Raw genomic sequence first — 19,940 nt, forward strand, 5'->3', positions numbered from 1 at the left:
TTTCTGTAGTATGCAGATTTTAAGTCCTTTGGGTATAGGCCAAGGAGTGGGATAGCTGGGTCAAATGGTGGTTCCATTCCAAGTTTTCTAAGGAATCTCCACACTGCTTTCCATAGCGGCTGCACTAATTTGCAGCCCCACCAGCAGTGTATGAGTGTACCTTTCTCCCCACATCCTCGCCAACACCTGTTGTTGCTCGTATTCTTGATAATCGCCATTCTAATTGGGGTGAGATGGAACCTTAGGATGGTTTTGATTTGCATTTCTCTTATTACTAGAGATGTTGAACATTTTTCCATATGTTTGTTGATTGCTTGTAGATCTTCTTCTGTGAAGTGTCTATTCATTTCCTTAGCCCATTTGTTGACTGGACTGTTTGAATTCTTGGAGTAGAGTTTTTTGAGTTCTTTATAGATTCTGGAGATTAGTGCTCTATCTGAAGTATGATTGGCAAAGATATTCTCCCACTCTGTAGGCTCTTTCTTCGCGTTGCTGATAGTTTCCTTTGCTGAGAGAAAGCTTTTTAGTTTGAATCTATCCCAGTGGTTGATTCTAGCTTTTATTTCTTGTGCTATGGGAGTCCTGTTAAGGAAGTCTGGTCCTAGACCAACAAGATGAAGATTTGGGCCTACTTTTTCTTCTATAATCTGCAGGGTCTCTGGTCTGATTCCGAGGTCCTTAATCCATTTTGAGTTTAGTTTCGTGCATGGTGAGAGATATGGGTTTAGTTTCATTCTGTTGCATATGGATTTCCAATTCTCCCAGCACCATTTGTTGAAGAGGCTATCTTTTCTCCATTGCATATTTTTGGCCCCTTTGTCTAGTATGAGAAAATTGTATTTATTTGGGTTTGTGTCCGTGTCCTCTATTCTGTACCATTGATCTACCTTTCTATTTTGGTACCAATACCATGCCGTTTTTGTTACTATTGCTTTGTAGTAGAGTTGAAGATCTGGTATTGCAATACCCCCTGTTTCACTCTTCCTGCTAAGGATTGCTTTAGCTATTCTGGGTTTCTTATTCTTCCAGATGAATTTCATAATTGCCTGCTCTATTTCTGTAAGGTACGTCATTGGGATTTTAATTGGAATTGCATTGAATTTGTATAGCACTTTAGGTAGTATGGCCATTTTGACAATATTAATTCTTCCTATCCAAGAACATGGAAGATCTTTCCATCTTCTAAGGTGTTCTTTAATTTCTTTCTTTAGTGTTGTATAGTTCGCATTGTAGAGGTCTTTCACCTCTTTTGTGAGATTGATTCCCAAGTATTTTATTTTTTTCGAGGCTATTGTGAATGGGGTAGTTTTCCTAATTTCTCTTTCTGAAGATTCATCACTTATGTATAAAAATGCGTTGGATTTATGGGCATTGATCTTGTAACCTGCTACTTTACTGAAATCACTTATGAGTTCTAAGAGTTTTCTGGAGGAATTTCCAGGTTCCTCTAAATATATAATCATGTCATCAGCGAACAGGGATAGTTTGAGTTCTTCTTTTCCAATTCGTATCCCTTTAATTTCTTTGGTTTGTCTAATTGCTCTGGCCAGAGTCTCAAGAACGATGTTGAATAGAAGTGGTGAAAGAGGGCATCCCTGCCTTGTTCCAGTTTTTAGGGGGAATGCTTTCAGTTTTTCACCATTTAGAATGATATTAGCCATGGGCTTAGCATAAATGGCCTTTACAATATTAAGGAATGTTCCCACTATCCCTATTTTTTCTAGTGTTTTGAGCATGAAGGGGTGCTGTATTTTATCAAATGCTTTTTCTGCATCCATTGAAATAATCATGTGATTCTTGACTTTAAGTCTATTAATATGGTGAATTACATTTATTGATTTCCTGATGTTGAACCAACCTTGCATCCCTGGGATGAAACCCACTTGATCATGGTGCACTATCTTTTTAATATGTTTTTGTATGCGATTTGCTAAAATTTTGTTGAGAATTTTTGCGTCGATGTTCATTAAGGATATTGGTCTGAAATTTTCTTTCCTTGATGAGTCTCTGTCTGGTTTAGGTATCAGTGTGATATTGGCTTCATAGAATGAGTTTGGGAGGGTTCCCTCCTCTTCTATTTTATGGAATACTTTGAGAAGTATTGGAATGAGCTCTTCCTTAAAGGTTTTGTAGAACTCGGCTGAGAACCCATCTGGTCCCGGACTTTTCTTTGTTGGTAGGCTTTTGATGACTTCTTCTATTTCAGTACTTGAAATTGGTCTATTTAAATTGTTTATGTCCTCCTCATTCAGTTTAGGCAATTCATATGTCTCTAGAAACCTGTTGATGTCTTCGAAATTTTCTATTTTGTTGGAGTATAGATTTTCAAAATAGCTTCTAATTATGTTTTGTATTTCCATCCTGTCTGTAGTGATATTTCCTTGTTCATTCCGAATTTTAGTGATTTGGGTTTTCTCTCGTCTTCTCTTTGTTAGTGTGGCTAAAGGTTTATCAATTTTGTTTATTTTTTCGAAGAACCAACTATTTATTTTGTCAATTTTTTGTATTGTTTCTTTTGTTTCAATTTCATTGATTTCAGCTCTGAGTTTAACAATTTCCTGTCTTCTACTACTTTTGGTGCTGTTCTGTTCTTCTTTTTCTAAGGCTTTGAGCTGTAGTGTTAGGTTGTTTATTTGTTGAGTTTTACTTCTTTTATTAAATGCGCTCCATGAAATAAATTTCCCTCTAAGTACTGCTTTCATAGTGTCCCAGAGGTTTTGATATGATGTTTCTTTGTTCTCATTTACCTCTAAGAATTTTTTAATTTCCTTCCTAATATCTTCTGTTATCCATTCATCATATAATAGCATATTGTTTAATCTCCAGATGTTGGAATAGTTTCTGTGTTTTACTCTTTCATTTATTTCTAACTTCAATCCATTATGATCTGATAGAATACATGCTAGTGTCTCTATCTTCTTGTATTTGCTAACATTAGCTTTGTGGCATAATATATGGTCTATTTTAGAGAAGGATCCATGTGCTGCTGAGAAGAAAGTGTATTCACTCTTGGTTGGATGGAATATTCTATAAATGTCCGTTAAGTCTAAATTATTGATTGTGTTGTTGAGATCTATGGTTTCTTTGCTCAATTTTTGTCTGGAAGATCTGTCCAGTGGTGAGAGCGGCGTGTTAAAATCACCTAGTATTATTGTGTTGTGGTCTATTTGGTTTCTGAAATTGAGAAGGATTTGTTTGACATACATAGATGAGCCACTGTTTGGGGCATAGATGTTTATGATTGTTATATCTTGCTGATTTATGCTTCCCTTAAGCAGTATGAAATGACCTTCTTTATCCCTTCTGACTAACTTTGGCTTGAAGTCCACATTATCGGAAATGAGGATGGATACTCCAGCTTTTTTGCTGAGTCCATGTGCATGGTATGTTTTTCCCCATCCTTTCACCTTTAATCTATGGGTATCTTTTTCTATGAGGTGAGTCTCTTGCAGGCAACATATTGTTGGATCTTTCTTTTTAATCCAGTCTGCCAGTCTATGTCTTTTGATTGATGAATTCAGGCCATTAACGTTCAGGGTTATTATAGAGAAATGATTTGGTTTCCCGGTCATTTGGTTCATTTTTAAAATTTTGTTTATTTATTTGTTTGACACAACTTGTTTCCTCCTTTATTTGACAATTCCTTTAGGATAGTTCCTCCCTTTGCTGATTTGCTTCTTTGTTTTTCATCTCTTCCTCATGGAATATTTTGTTGAGAATGTTCTGTAATGCTGGCTTTCTTTTTGTAAATTCTTTTAGCTTTTGTTTATCATGGAAGGATTTTATTTCATCGTCAAATTTGAAGGTAAGTTTTGCTGGGTATAAGATTCTTGGTTGGCATCCATTTTCTTTCAGGGCTTGAAAAATGTTGTTCCAGGACCTTCTAGCTTTTAGGGTCTGGATTGAAAAATCTGCTGATATGCGTATTGGTTTCCCCCTGAATGTAATTTGGTTCTTTTCTCTCACAGCCTTTAAAATTCTGTCTTTATTTTGTATGTTAGGTATTTTCATTATAATGTGCCTTGGTGTGGGTCTGTTGTAATTTTGTGTATTTGGAGTCCTGTAAGCCTCTTGAACTTGATTTTCCATTTCATTCTTCAGATTTGGGAAATTTTCTGATATTATTTCATTGAATAGGTTGTTCATTCCTTTGGCTTGTTTCTCTAGGCCTTCCTCAATCCCAATAATTCTTAAATTTGGCCTTTTCATGATATCCCATAGTTCTTGTAGATTCTGTTCATGATTTCTTACCATCTTCTCTGTTTGTTCAGCTTTGTTTTCAAGGTTAAATATTTTGTCTTCAATGTCTGAGGTTCTGTCTTCCAGGTGTTCTATCCTATTGGATATGCTTTCTATGGAGTTCTTAATTTGGTTTATTGTTTCCTTCATGTCAAGGATTTCTGTTTGGTTTTTTTTCAATATCTCTAACTCTTTATTGAAATGATCTTTTGCTTCCTGTATTTGCTCTTTTAACTGTCGATTGGTGCGATCAATCAATGCTTGCATTTGCTCTTTCATCTCATCATTCAATGCTTGCATTTGCTCTTTCATCTCCTCGTTTGCTTCTCTGATCATTTTAATTATGTACATTCTGAACTCCTTTTCTGTCATTTCTTCTGCCATGCTGTCATTGGGTTTTATTGATGTAACATCTAGATTTGTTTGCAGCATTTTCTTTCCTTGTTTTCTCATGTTGTTCAGATATCAGTGGACCGCTGAGATATTGCAGATTTCCTCTGTTGATTTACAATGACCCTGAAGATTTCTATATATATCCCCTCTTAGCCTTCAGTAGGCTGAAGTCTTGGAGGAGGTTGATAATGCGGTGTTCCACAAGGAAGCTGCCTCTCTAGGAGTGGTGGCCTTCAGGTGGGGTATATTCCCTGCTAGTGGGCAGAGGTGCCTCCACTTGTTGACCTATGGTCATCCAAAGGGGACCTAGGCTGTGGGCTGAGGCAAGGCCTGTTTGGGCCCGAGCCTCTGGTTTTACCGTCCTTGTGGGAAACCTCACCCAGCAGGGAAGACTCACCCGGTGGGGAGGTCTCGCTGGTCAAGTGATCAACTTTTGATCTTGGATATTTTATCTAATACAATGACAAAACAAAAAAATAAAAATAAAACAATGAAAAAACAACTAAGATTTGGGGAGAGTAATGTCAGCAAGATGGCTGAACAGGAAACATTGGAAACTCCTTCCTCCTGTGAACACCCTGACTGATTTTTCAATACTACACAGACAAATTACTTTTATGAGAAATATAGATACTAATTGACACGTTCATGTACACTAGATGTGCCTCAAGTCAGCCACACTAAGGCTGATTTGTGGTAAGGATATTCTGGACACCTTCTCACCATAATCCCTACCCTTTTCAGAGCTTCTTATGGTCAGGTAGAACTCTACCAAGCACTGAGGTTTTCTTTAGGGAGGGAAAGAGTTGGGCCATGTGTACAAAACCCCAACTTTTCTAAGAGATGCACAGAATAGATTTATCTTTCCTGACTCAGTGTGCTGGAAGAACCTCATGCTCCGCTTGCTGGAAGGTAAGTGAGAATAAGTACAGATACTTGAACTAAAAGATCCCTTAGCCCTTCTGGAATCTGTACAGAACCAAGAGAACAAATACTCCATTTCCCAAGTTCTACCTGGAGAAGAAAAAAATCAGACAATGCATCCAATGCCCCAACATTTCTGGGTGCTACCCAAGGGAATGTCTTTTCTCTTACATATCTAAGAGAAACAATAGGATGTGCAATACTCTTAGGGACTCTTAGGGACCAGTGAGAACAACAAAAAATGTTTTGACTTGGCATGTAACTAGTTACCACAGCCCTTCTCAATGCTTTAGTGCAAAGTGAGTTGGAAATCCTCTATGCTCTCTTCTCCCTGAGGAGAAAAACAGTTGAGTAGGTAATCCAATATTTCCAGAGGCTGCCCAAAGAAATGGCTTCAGTTTCACTTGTACCATGATAACACCCAAGACATTCTAGATAGTTGAGGCCTACAAAGTACAAAGACTATTAGGGATGCTAAAGAGGTCACCAGAACTTCTAGTTGGACTGATATATATAATAATGAAAGTCAATTTGCCAAGAAAATAGTTATACATATATATCCTCCTGACATCAGAGCACTTAATATATAAATTATATATTTTCAGAGCTAAAGAGAGGCATAGATGGCAATACAATGGAATGATAATTACCCCACTTTCAAAACTGAAAGGAAAATTCAACAGAAAATTAACAAAAAAACAGCAGACATAAAAAGATATATATATATACACCAAATAGATCTTGGAGACATATGCAAAGCATTCATTCTAATAGACACAGAATGTGTTTTTTAAGCCAATCCCAAAAAATCAGAGGCCAAATGTTTTCTCTCATAAGTGGATGATGATACATAATGGGAGATGGGGGACAGGTGGTGGGGGTAAGAGAAGAATGGAGGAAGTTTGGGGGGAAGTATGGGGGGGAGAGGTGGGGGAAGGAAAGACAGTGGAATGAGACAAACATCATCACCTTATGTACATGTATGATTACACGAATGGTGTGAATCTATATCATGTAGCCATAGAAATGGAAAGTTGCACCCCTTTTGTGTACAATGAATCAAAATGCAATCTGTAAAAATAAAAATAAATTTTTAAAACAGAATGTATGTATTTCTCAAGTATATAAAGTATTCTCTAGTACTGATTAATCTTATTCATATATGTGAGATTATACATTTGAATTTCTACAACGTTCGTACTCTCTGTTATTGAAAGCTTTCTTTCTTTTGAAGACCAAATGCTATTCTATTGCTTTTACATACCCCATCCATCAACGTATCTATATAAGATATCTTCAATAGCGAGACTTTCAGAGCAGGTAGAATGATGGTTGTCAGAGCCTCGAGGGAGGGGAAGATGGAGTGTTGCTATTCAAATGTATAAAGTTTATGTTATGCAAGATGAATATGTTCCAGAGATCTGTACAACCAAATGCCCATACTTAACCATACTCATTTAAACAATACTACATTTAAAATTTTTAAATTGCACTCTTAAAATTTTATTGAGTAAATCTCATGTTTAATGTTCTTACTACAATAAAAACCTAAGCTTAAAATTATCACAAATATGCTGGGCATGGTTGTGCACACCTGTAATTCCAGAAGCTCTGGAGGCTGAGGGAGGAAGATCATGAGTTCAAAGCCAGCCCCAGCAAAAGCAAGGCACTAAGCAACTTGGTGAGACCCTGTTGCTAAATAAAATACAAATCAGGGTTGGGGATGTGTCTCAGTGGTCGAGTGCCCAGAGTTCAATTCCCAGTACCAAAAAAAATCACAAATATATACCACTGATTAAAAAATCACAAAAATCACTAACTAAAATAAAAAGTATGAAGATAATACCAGAAAAGAGATTGATGATAAATTACTTCTTATTCAATCCATTCTGATAAAAATAAAAAAGCCAATAACCAATAAATTATTGTCAAGTTATTTCTAGGCCTCTTAAAACTTATTTCACGTGGTAGGTTAAATATATCAAATCCCTTAGAAAATCAGAATGGCAGAAATGAGATAATTGTCCTAATGGTTCGGTTTCACTCATTGTTAAAAGTTTGAAGCTTCAATAGTTGCTTAGTTTTCAGAAAAGCACTATCTCTAGAGATGAATCCATAATTGTACCCCTCTTCATCAGCGATTGTCAGCCTAGGGCCGTGGATAATCTGATGTAGCCCTACAAGATTTTCTAAGATCACATTAGAACAAATCTGAAAAACACCAACACTCAAGTTTTCCCTTTTCTCCAGGCCATAAATGATATATTTTTGGAAGATAGAGAAATCATGGTTAAATAAATAATGATGAAGAAGGTTATTGATGTCAGAAGCACACATATGTATAACTCTATCTTCATCATCATTATTTAATTATTAAAGGCATAATTTCTTAAAAAAGAAAATTAAAATAGTAGAATAATAAGATAAGAAAATATAATAATCTAAAGGGGAATATTAGAATATTTCCTATATATAAAATATATATATATTTTATATGTAAAATACAAATGTAAACTTATGAAAGCATTTTAATGGAAATGCTAGTATTGCAGTTGTCCAGTCGTGCTGAAACCAATAATAATTATACCTTTATGTTTTGGCATTCTCATTGAATTAATCAGGCAAATACACTCAAATGCATCAAGACCTAGTCTACTTAGGAGTTGCACAAAGCTCCTGGGTTACATGAAGAATTTAATCAGGCCAACATCAGTTCAGACATTATCTATCCTTGGTTTTCATTTTGGGTGCTTCCACAATAACATGTTGGGGGTATGATTTCATTCAGTGGTTTGAAATTATAAATATGGTAGCAACATATTGTTAAAATTTATTATGAAGCAAAACTTTAGGTTAGTCTGTTTTTCTTATAATTGATTCTTATAATCTTGATCTCTGAAGTACATATAGCATTAACAGTATATTTGGCATGTTGATAACACTAGATATTTATCATTTCTAGACTAAATTCACTCATGTTATCATTTTCCTCGGCTGAATATGTATCATTGTAAGTTATAAAAGATTCTACCCAAACTCAGCATGAAACTTTTGAAAAATTTGTTTGAGACCTTAAAGATAGTTCTGTAAGGTATTTTAATATGTCACAACAGCCTCTGTTGCTTTGAAAAATTTAGTGGTTTTCCAAGGCATTCAGAAATATCTCTTGGATTTGTTGCATTGCCTGGTGTGTGATATTATTTTGTCAGAAAATATTTCATTGCAGTCATTCCCCAATGATAAGTATTTGTTCCATCAATATCATATCATATCATTTCTCTAAGTTGCTAAGGATCTGGCTAATTTGTTGAGGGTGGTTTCCAATTTGTGATCCTTCTGACTCAGCCTCCTGAGTCACTGGAATTACATGTGTGCGACACTGTACCCACTTGTACTTCTGTCTTTACTGACGAAATTCAGTAAAGTGACAAACTAATTGACTAAATTTTGGTAGCTTTTCTCTACGAGTTCAATCACTTGTGTGAAGAGGTTGGATCATAGACACGCATATACATCTTTATTTTATTTTATTATTTTCTGTTTCAATCAGTAGTAAGATACAGTATCCTGGGAAACAAGTCTACATCCTTTTCACTGTTTATCATATCCTTTTCATATATCATATAGTAAAAACAGTCATTCACTAAACTATTGAATGAACAAATTAAGTCACTAAAAGAGCAGTAATGTAAAATTACTCCAGTAAACTTCTATTATTCTCTAAATATGATTCACTATTTAACATTAACTTTTTCTGAAATGTTTGTTCTCAGCTTTCAATTGGAAATACAATTTAAATGAGTGTAGTTAGTAAAAGAGTACTACTCAAAGCATTCAGGAACTACTTTACAGTTTGCACTTGATCACTCAAGGTCAAGAAACATTTACTAAAAATGGATTGATCACTTTCCCATAAACATTTATCAATGTGGAATCTTCTATTGAAAATATGTATATAATAGATACAATTGACATGTATGAAATAGTGCAAAATTAAATTTCTTCTCTAGTTCCACAATCTAGACAAGAACCTGGCAGCTGCATCTCTAATTTTCCAATAAATTAAGAAAGAGATGCTTTGTCAAACAGAGTATTAATGCCATTGTGGCCCTCTAGAAAATGTGTCATAACTAAATTACATCTCAATGCCCCTCCCTAATGTGAACTGCAAGGCCCATTCATTGAAAACGCTGAAGGGATTCAGAAAAAGCCTTTCTTTTGCAGCACTGTTTTCCACATCAAGAAAACAACTGAAACTGTGCTGCTTCATTTAGAGGAAAGATTCTTTTTCTGGATAAATTAGCTAGTGAATGCATGTTGACTCTGGTCCTGGCAGTTCAGCTCTCTGGGGCTCTCACCTCCTGATAAATGAGGGGCAAGCAGGATGGTAGATAAAGCTCAGTGGCATTCTGAGGGACATAAACCACCTGCGGATCCGTAGCTGCACTTTTGAGTAGATGCAAGGGAACCCTCAGGTAACTCTTTAGGGATGATGGTGGAATATTTCCAAGTACCAGGGTCCCTTGAGGTACTTCTCTGATGAAGGTTAGGAAGTATGAGCAGAAGCTGTGGGACATTCTTGAAGAATGCAAGTGGGATTTTTATATAAACTTGTTAGGTCTAAGGAGGGACCACTTGTCCTCTTAGGTCTTTGACTTCCAGGTCAAGTTTATCTGGTGCATCAGATGAGAGATACAAGAAAGCTAGGGAAACGAGACCCTGAAACCTAGGTTCTGGGCAGCCTGGGAAGCAGTTTCCTACCCACTACTTAGGTTTCTCCCACAATGAGAGAAGACAGTGCCCCTGAACCTTGCCCAGCCAAGTAACTCCAAACAGTCTTGGAGCCCAGATAAACAACCTAGTGAGGATCCAACTGTGAACTCCAGTGGAAAAAAATATAAAACTCTTGGGGATTGCTTTGTCCTGCACCATAAGAGACATTGGAGTGAAGTAATCTTGCTAAATGTAAAGGGTGAGAATGTCAAGGTGTGTGATGCCTAACTATAAGGCCCGGCCTTAGTGTACCCTGACTATAGCCTGAGCGAGGCATTAGCAAGTGCAGCGATTACAAAGGCACCACTGAAGTGGTGGGGTGTCTACTGTCCCTGGGTCTGAACTGTAAGCACCAGCACTGCAGACTTGGTCCGCTTAGGGCAGCAGTGCTGGGCGGTGAGAGCGACTCCTCTCCTGGCTCCCACCTTGATGACAGCAAAAGAGACAGGGAGAGGAAAGGTGATAGATGAGTTGAAGACCCCCCCATCTAAATATTAACTTCTCTTGTTTGTACACACTGCACAGCTTCAAAAGCAAAGTTTACTGAATGGTGTTTGAGAGCTGCACTTCTTGGGTCTTTTAGATACCAGAAGCACATGAGTGTGGTCACTGTGCTCCTGTTTGGGGACTGGGGCCTAGCACTACTGACCATTCATGTGTAGGTTCCTTCCAAGTGCTCCCGACCACCTTTCTTAGGGTCTCCACTGCCAGATATATTATAATGTTGATATATTCTCAAGATGCACACCCAGACTTATTTATATACTTTAGAAGATGCCAGAATAGCACAAAAAAATGTTGTCCTGCATGGCAAAGCTGAATATATGGCCCAGGGACAGATTCCTCAGCCAAAGGGCCAGAATGTTCTTGGCAGGTAAATCAGGTTGGTACTCTAGTTCAATTAGAATTTTGCTGGATCCTAACTATAGTTTGCTCTAGGTTTGGCCTTTCTATTCCCAAGTATTCCATGGGCTGAATGACACTATCCATATTCCATGAGACTGCATATGTTCTTTGTTCCATTTTCCTGAGCATAGTATATCTGATAATGGCCCCAGATTTACAGTCCAAACTGCGCTTCAGTGGACCTAAACATGGCATATGAAAGGAACCCTCTATGGTCACTACCACTCCCAGGATATAAGAGTAATTAAAGTTTCACTGGATATGGAGGGGCAAGTTTAAATGATTAGGGGAAGAAACAAGATAAACCCAGCATGGACTACACATCTCTTCTCAGGTGAACAGTCTTGGTTCTAGATGCATCAATTCCCTACATGGGTGCTTCTCATTTTATCATGCTGTCTTTCCTTTTCCTTACTGGCACCTCAGTCACCACAGGAGACAATTCAAGAGCTTTCTGTCCCCTTTGACCTTTCCTAAAGACTAAAATGGGAATGTTTTCATATAGTTCATGGTTTCATAAATCAGGATAGTTTTCAAAGTCATTTTAAAATTCAGGATTATGCTCTAACGCAAAAAATGTACATGTTTTTTCAGTTTAAATTATGTAAAAAAAATTTTGTAAATATATTATCACTTTTCCATACTATTATTTTAATTGAAATATCTAATAAGAGTAGTGGATAATAGGAAAAAATATGAAAGTTTAATTACTAAACGTGCATGCTAATGGCAATAACCACCACAACAGAAAACAAAACCCCAACACCTGGGCAGCTGTGGGAGAAGAAAGACATTAGTATCGTCATTTTTCATAACTGCTCTTGAAATTTTTCCTCCTAAAGAGAAACTGCTTGTGCTCCTTTCCCAAGCAGCTGTGACTGCTTTGCATTCAAAGTCACTGCTGAGCCTATGATCACATCCAACAATGCCAACTATGACACAATAGAAGATAGCCTTAGTTCCTGTACTTTCCACACAGAACACCTCCAGATGTCATCTACACTCTTGAGTCTGATAAACCAATGTCATCAACAACAGGACTTTCTGAAACTAACTGCCCAGGACACTTAGCCTACACCCAACCACTGAGTTCAATCATTTGGATGGCACCATGAACCTTAGGGCAGGCGACACCATGATGGCAGTCCACATTTGGAGTCATGTCACCCTGATGGCCTTATTAACATATGGCCTTCTTGAAGTGCTCAAACATTGTAAACTTTGTTTCTAGGGAGAACACATATGCCCACTGAGGCTGTATTTCTTGTGAATATAACCTGCCATCACACAGTCTGAACCCTGAAAGTTATTCAAGTCAAGGTTCAATGTATTGGCCAGAGTTCTGCTTTGCCAAAATTGGTGCCTCAAACCAGGTTTAAAAATTTTTCTGCATATATATATATATATTTTTTGGGGGGGGGATATACATATATATATTTATATATGTGTGTGTGTGTATGCATATATTCATACAGGAAACTTACGGGCTTTCTAAAGTAGACTTTCATAGGTTATGGAACATCTTTCCCTGGATTGGCAAAGATTGACACTCATGGTTGTATTGACTTAACTTGGCAGGCCTCACCATCCTGCCTTAGAGAGATTTTGATAATGACCATTGTCCTCTGTGACCTCAGACTATTTGCATGTCTCTTGTCATAGTCATTCAAAGTATGACTCTATTTGAGTTCCTGTGAAGTAGCCTGTTTATCAGGCAATGAAAAATCAAGTGGTGGAGTTGAGGAATATAGTTTCTGATCAAATTCCTATGTGTGAACTTCAAGTGCAAACACAGGCAATGACAAAGGCTATTCCTAGTATGTCTCATAGCAGAAAGCAGCCTTTTCCACACTAGACTTTATGCATAGACAGTGCATTGCAGTCTTTTAAGGGAGCTGCAATTAAGGACCCAGGAACCACTGACCAGCTATGCTCTTAAGTTTAAATGCACCACCATTACAGTTCCCTTCATTGGGATTGTCACTGAGGCCTTTTCCAGGTACATCAGCAGAGACCTCATTATTGAGGGAGAGGGTATCCTTGAAGATGCTATTCTCTCACTCAGTATTCATAATTTTCCATTTCTAAGTCAAGTCTTCTCCCTTTTCTTCCACTAAGCCCCAAGGTTCGTGACATTCATAGGAAAAATGCACCACAGGGGGAGCCCATGCTCTTGTTTTTATTATTCCATTAAATGAATCCTTCACTATTACTTTCATTTTGGTATATTGTCTTAAGTCTCCTGTACTTGGCTGCTCATCTCTTTCTAGTTCAGCTCTTGACAATGGGAATGAATGGAAAACTCTGTATATTATCTCTTCTTCTGACTGTGGGACTCAAATAAAAGGAAAAGTATTTAGGACTTATATACTAAGAATATACTATTTACTTTTTCTAGATTGGATTAGGAAGAGAAGTCAAGAGTATAAACTTCCTATAAGAAAGGAAAGAAAGATGGAAGTGTTCTTAAAAGGGAGCAAATGCTCATAAGAGGGGGCGGCGGCGGCGGCGGCGGCGGCGGCGGCGGCCTGGCCTGGCCTGGCCTGTCAGGGCGCGGGCGGCGGCGGTCCAGCACCCTCTCCCTGCAGTACGGCGCGGAGGAGACGCCCCTCGCCGGTAGTTACGGCGCGGCGGATTCGTTCCCAAAGGACTTCGGCTACGGCGTGGAGGAGGAGGAAGAGGCTGCGGAGGCGGCGGCGGCGGGCGGCGGGCGGCGGGCGGCGGGGTTGGGGCGGGCCGGTGGCGGCTGTGGCCCGGGGGGCGCTGACAGCTCCAAGCCGAGGATTCTGCTCATGGGGCTGCGGCGCAGCGGCAAGTCCTCCATCCAGAAGGTGGTGTTTCATAAGATGTCGCCCAATGAGACCCTCTTTTTGGAGAGTACCAACAAGATTTATAAAGACACATTTCCAATAGCTCCTTTGTGAATTTCCAGATTTGGGATTTTCCTGGGCAAATGGACTTTGACCCAACCTTTGACTACGAGATGATCTTCAGGGGAACAGGAGCATTAATATATGTCATTGACGCACAGGATGACTACATGGAGGCTTTAACAAGACTTCACATTACTGTTTCTAAAGCCTACAAAGTTAACCCAGACATGAATTTTGAGGTTTTTATTCACAAAGTTGATGGTCTGTCTGATGATCACAAAATAGAAACACAGAGGGACATTCATCAAAGGGCCAATGATGACCTTGCAGATGCTGGGCTAGAAAAACTCCATCTTAGCTTTTATTTGACTAGTATCTATGATCACTCAATATTTGAAGCTTTTAGTAAGGTGGTGCAGAAACTCATTCCACAACTGCCAACCTTGGAAAACCTATTAAATATCTTTATATCAAATTCAGGTATTGAAAAAGCTTTTCTCTTTGATGTTGTCAGCAAAATCTACATTGCAACAGACAGTTCCCCAGTGGGTATGCAGTCTTATGAACTTTGCTGTGACATGATTGATGTTGTAATTGATGTGTCTTGTATATATGGGTTAAAAGAAGATGGAAGTGGAAGTGCTTATGACAAAGAATCTATGGCAATTATCAAGCTGAATAATACAACGGTCCTTTATTTAAAGGAGGTGACTAAATTTTTGGCACTGGTCTGCATTCTTAGGGAAGAGAGCTTTGAACGAAAAGGTTTCATAGACTACAACTTCCACTGTTTCCGAAAAGCTATTCATGAGGTTTTTGAGGTGGGTGTGACTTCTCATAGGAGCTGTAGTCACCAGACCAGTGCTCCTAGCCTGAAAGCATTGGCACACAATGGCACGCGGTGAAATGCCATCTAGTCTGAATTCCAGCACTGGGGCTCGATGCCAGCTTACTCTTCAGTCCAGGGTCAGATGCCACGCGCTGCAGGACATGGGAGCTGCTGCTTTGTGGGAATCTGGTGCCTGTCCCACTAGAGACGAGGGGTAGAGTTTCTCATTTGGATGAAAACCCCTTCAACCAGCGGTATACAACTGAAGCTACTATTTCTTTTTAAAAACATGGCAAAAAAGAATGCTAGACACCACAGAACTCAAGTGTGTCTTTCTCCTCTTTTGGGTCCTACTTTAAATAGTTGGGATATTTTGGACCTGGAGATCACACCATTTATCCATCATACCAGGGAATGTTGCCATCAGTTCCAGCTGAGAATAATAGAAAAACTGAATTTTTATATGCTTCCTTTAGGCTTTTGTTTGAGTAGTCTCTAAAACCCTGCTTTGCTTAAGTTCTAACACTGCCTCTCCGATCTCAGTTTTGGACATTGCACCTCTAAGACCTTTGAAATGCACTCGCTTGCTAACTCAAGGACGCATCGTCTGACTGCAGCTAGACATTCCTATGATTGTTACTGAAGAAATGAGAGAAAATTTTGTGCTGCATCAGGTGGAGAGCAAGGCTCGACAGTGACTGCACCCATTTCCTGGGATGTATTGAGGAAAAAAACTTTGAAGCAGAAGAAAATTTTTACACCTGTGTTTTGAGTACCAGATGTATAAGTTTTTTCTCCTGTGTTTGATAAATGATCATGCTCAATGTAACAAAGGGAGTTTAAATACCTTTTTCCCCACAGTTCCCTTCTAGGGGAGAAACTCATTATGTCACTGAAATATTTAATCCACTTTTCTTTAATCTTGATATCAGCCTCCCCATAACCTTTTATTCTAAGCTATCTAGATTCTTTAAGAATTGATGTTTGTTGATCACGAATGACTCTAAGGCACTGGGTGAACTCCTCTGGGGGTCAGAGAGAGCATGCCGTGCCACATGTGTTGTTTAACATACCTTGTTGCCAGTATTCTGACACCAAGTGTCAACTGTGGTACTTTCTTCACCTAGGATATTAATTTGTAATTGTTTCTTTTTGTCAGTGGTTGATACCTTTCTATTGATTTAAATTTACACATCATTTTTACTTCACATGCCCAGTAGTCATATGTCCCAAAGCCACTGGACCACTTGAGTACTTAAGTGCCACTGTTTAATGAAATATATATATTCAGGTCTGTAAACCTAACAGTGTGACTTGGAGTGCTTCCTGCAGGTAATTCTGACTGTTGAGTATTTACATGGACCATGGTGATATCCAGAAGAAAAATGCTTTTATATTTATAGATTTCATTGAACTATATATAAAATGGGTATCAATAAATGTATTTACTCCAAAAACAAAAAATGCTCATAAGAATGCTAAATGTTGTAGTTATACCATAACCAACTAACAATAAACTGTGCTTATGATTTAAATTGTGCTTTTTCACAACAATGAGGAAAACAAGCCCTCATACCATACTGTGTTGTTATCTATGCAGCACATAGCATTATGCTTCAATCATGCTTACAAAATACAAGATAGGCACTGGAATGAATAGATAAGGTCATGATAATTTGTGGTCTAGAGCATGCGGTCACGATATGAAAAAGTTACCAGAATGGAGATAACTTTAAACTCACATTTCTGCCCAGCGCGGGCTTTCCTAACCACGGAAGCCCCTGCAGCCCTCGCCTCAGCAGCTCTATGACGGCTACCGGACCCACCAGGGCAGTTCCAAGGTGGCCGAAAGCCTGGCGCGCCGGGTAGCGGCGCCTACTTGGACCTTGACGGCTTGTGGTTCTGAGGGTGGCTGAGCGTGGCTGGCCGCTACCACTTGTCCACGCGCTCGGACTTGTCGCTGGAATCCGGCGGTGGATCCGCACCTCCGCAGCATCACCCGTCGGAGGCCAAGAGCCGGGCCTTGGTGAGCTGCAACCTCAACCGCTTCTCCACTTCCGTCTAGTCAGGTGGGGAGGCCTTCGTATTGAGCCAGGCGACAGGCTTCATGAATGATGGGGACAAACTATGCATGGTGCTAGGGCCCTACAGCCCCAGCGGCAGGAGAACCCTTAACCTTCCAGTGCACCATCGACGACCCCACCAAGCTGAGAAGTTCAAAGGTATGAAGACCTATATCTCCTACGAGCTGGTGCCCACGCACACGCAGGTGCCTGTGCATAGGCGCTACGAGCACTTCCACTGGCTGTATGCGTGCCTGGCTCAGAAGTTCCCTGTCATCTCTGTGCTCTACCTGCCTGAGAAGCAGACCACTGGTCGCTTCAAAGAGGACTTCATCTCCAAGCGCAGGAAAGGCCTGATCTGGTAGATGAACCACATGGCCGGCCAGCCGGTGCTGGCACAGTGTGACATCCTCCAGCACTTCCTGACCTGCCCGGTAGCACAGATGAGAAGGCCTGAAACAGGGTGAGAGGAAGGCTGAGAAGGACCAGATGGTAGACGCCAACTTCTTCCTGACCCTGAGCACACCACCCGCAGCAGCTCTTGACCTGCAGGAGGTGAAGAGCATGACAGATGCCTCAAGTGCTTCACCAAGAAGATGGATGACAGCACGCTGCAGCTCAACCACACTGCCAACAAATTCCCGTGCAAGCAGGTGACGGGCTTCAAGAAGCAGGCTCAGAAGGTGGGCCAGGCTTTCCTTGGCCTCTGCCAGGTCTTTAAGATGGACCAGCAGGCTTCCTCAGCAGGCCTGAATCAGGCCATTGCCTTCACTGGAGATGCCCATGATGCCATTGGCAAGCTCTTTGCTGAGGAGCTCAGGCAGAACCAGGACCAGTGATGGAACTATTAGCGCTGCATCAAGGGCACCTGGCCCACTTCCCGGATATCATCCACGTTCAGAAAGGAACTCTTGCAAAAGTAAAGGAGAGTAGGCCACAAGTGGAAGAAGGGAAGATGGAAGTCCAAAAGGCTGAGGGCATTCAGGATCACTGGAACACAATTTCTTTTGCCACTGTGGCTGAAATTCACCACTTCTGTCAAATTCGAGTAAGAGACTTTAAATCACAGATGCAGCAGTTCTTACAACAACAAATAATATTTTTCCAAAAAGCAACCCAGAAGTTGGAAGAAGCTCGTCACAAATATGATAGTGTTTAATGAATGGACATTGTATTGTAAACTTTTTTTTTCAATTCAAGAATAATTTCTACAACAGAATAAAAACTGCTGTCAAAGAGCTATTGCCAACTGTCAGTAGTGGTACAAGGATGGTTTTGTGTTCAACTGAAAGCCAGCTGAATATATAATTATGTAGGAGAGAAACCTTTAATATGGCTATATCATAGAAACAGTACCACACATTGTAACTAAATTATACTATGTATGTCTACACTACCTTTGTAACTTTTGGAATAATGATTTTACTATTTGTCTCATTGTTTTTTGAAGTATGGGTACTTTGGTGCATACTTTATAGACCTTAAAACCTACGAAGGGTCTCCAGGAAGCTGGCCGGATTAAAGCCTGCTGTGGATGCCTTTTGACTCTCAGATTGGGATTACCTACATTCAATCTGTTCTCTGTTTTCAAACTCCAACTAGAGCAGCTATGCGACTTTGTGCCTTTATACTCTTGGTTTTTCATTTTATGCCCCCACCTCCACACAAAGTAAGCCACTACTTTTCTGATTGACAGTCCGATGACAAACCAATTATAACCTCTTATTTGTTACTACTTATTACCATTAACTCTATTTTTAATTTTGATTCATTGTACACAATTAGGGTACAACTAGCCTTTCTCTGGTTCTACATGAAGTAGAGTCACATCATTTGCACTAACATAGGGTGATGATGTCTCTCTCATTCTATTATTTTTCCTTCCCCCCACCCCTCATTTTCCTCTATAAAATCCATCCTTCCTCCATTCTTGCCTCCCTCCTACCCCAGTTATATATCGTCCATCGACTTATCAGAGAGATCATTCGGCCTTTGGTGTTTTGGGATTGGTTTATTTCACTTAGCATCATATTCTCCAACTCCATCCATTTACCTGAAAAGCCATAATTTTATTCTTCTTCATGACTGAATAATATTCCTTTATATATATTAGACTTTATCTTGATTTGCATTTTTCTTATTACTAGATATGTTGAACATGTTTTCATATATCAGTTGATTGCTTGTAGATCTTCTGTGAAGTGTCTGTTTTCCTTTGCCCATTTGTTGATTGGGCTATTTGTATTCTTTGTGTAAAGTTTTTGAGATTTTTATAGATTCTAGAGTTTAGTGTTCTGTCTGAAGTGTGCGTGGTTAACATTTTCTCCCACTTTGTAGTCTCTCTGTTTATATTGTTGATTGTTTCCTTTGCTGAGAAAAAGCTTTTTAGTTTGAATCTATCCCAATTATTGATTCCTGTTTTTATTTCTTATGCTTTGGGCTCTGTTAAGGAAGTCTGGTCCCAAACCGACATGATGAAGATTTGGATTTACTTTTTCTTCCATAAGGTGCAGGGTCTCTGTTCTGATTCCAAGGTCCTTGATCCATTTTGAGTTGAGTTTTGTGTAGGGTAAGAGATAGGGATTTAGTTTCATTTTTCTGCATGTGAATTTCCAGTTTTCCCAGCATCATTTGTTGAAGAGGCTATCTTTTCCCCATTGTATGTTTTTGGCACCTTTGTCTAGTATGAGAAAACTGTTTATGTGGCTTTGTCTGTGTGTCCTCTATTCTGTACCATTTGTCTCGCTGTCTATTTTGGTGCAAATACCATGCCATTTTTGTTATATAAGTAACAGTATTGCATCTCTTGTTTGAGACCTACTTGGGAATACTTGTTAATAAATATAAAAATATATTTGCTAATGATTAGGAGGTCATTTTTAGGAAATTTCATATGAAGTATGAGGTAGCTTGTTTGGGCTATATAATAAATTCATTGGA

At 39.2% G+C, this 19,940-nt stretch overlaps 2 pseudogenes across 2 annotated transcripts; both read left to right on the top strand.

Annotated features, from left to right (window-relative positions):
- Window positions 1-5,525: 5,525 nt before the first annotated feature.
- LOC306662214 (ras-related GTP-binding protein C-like) lies at window positions 5,526-16,388 on the top strand (annotated as a pseudogene). Its single transcript has 2 exons — window positions 5,526-5,544; window positions 13,727-16,388. The product of its transcript is annotated as a ras-related GTP-binding protein C-like (transcript).
- Window positions 15,015-18,649, top strand: LOC306662215 (sorting nexin-18-like; annotated as a pseudogene). Its single transcript has 2 exons — window positions 15,015-15,151; window positions 16,650-18,649. The product of its transcript is annotated as a sorting nexin-18-like (transcript).
- The last annotated feature ends 1,291 nt before the right edge of the window (window positions 18,650-19,940 follow it).

This window comes from Sciurus vulgaris (assembly GCF_902686455.1).
Source record: "Sciurus vulgaris genome assembly, chromosome: 5".
NCBI classification, from domain to species: domain Eukaryota; kingdom Metazoa; phylum Chordata; class Mammalia; order Rodentia; family Sciuridae; genus Sciurus; species Sciurus vulgaris.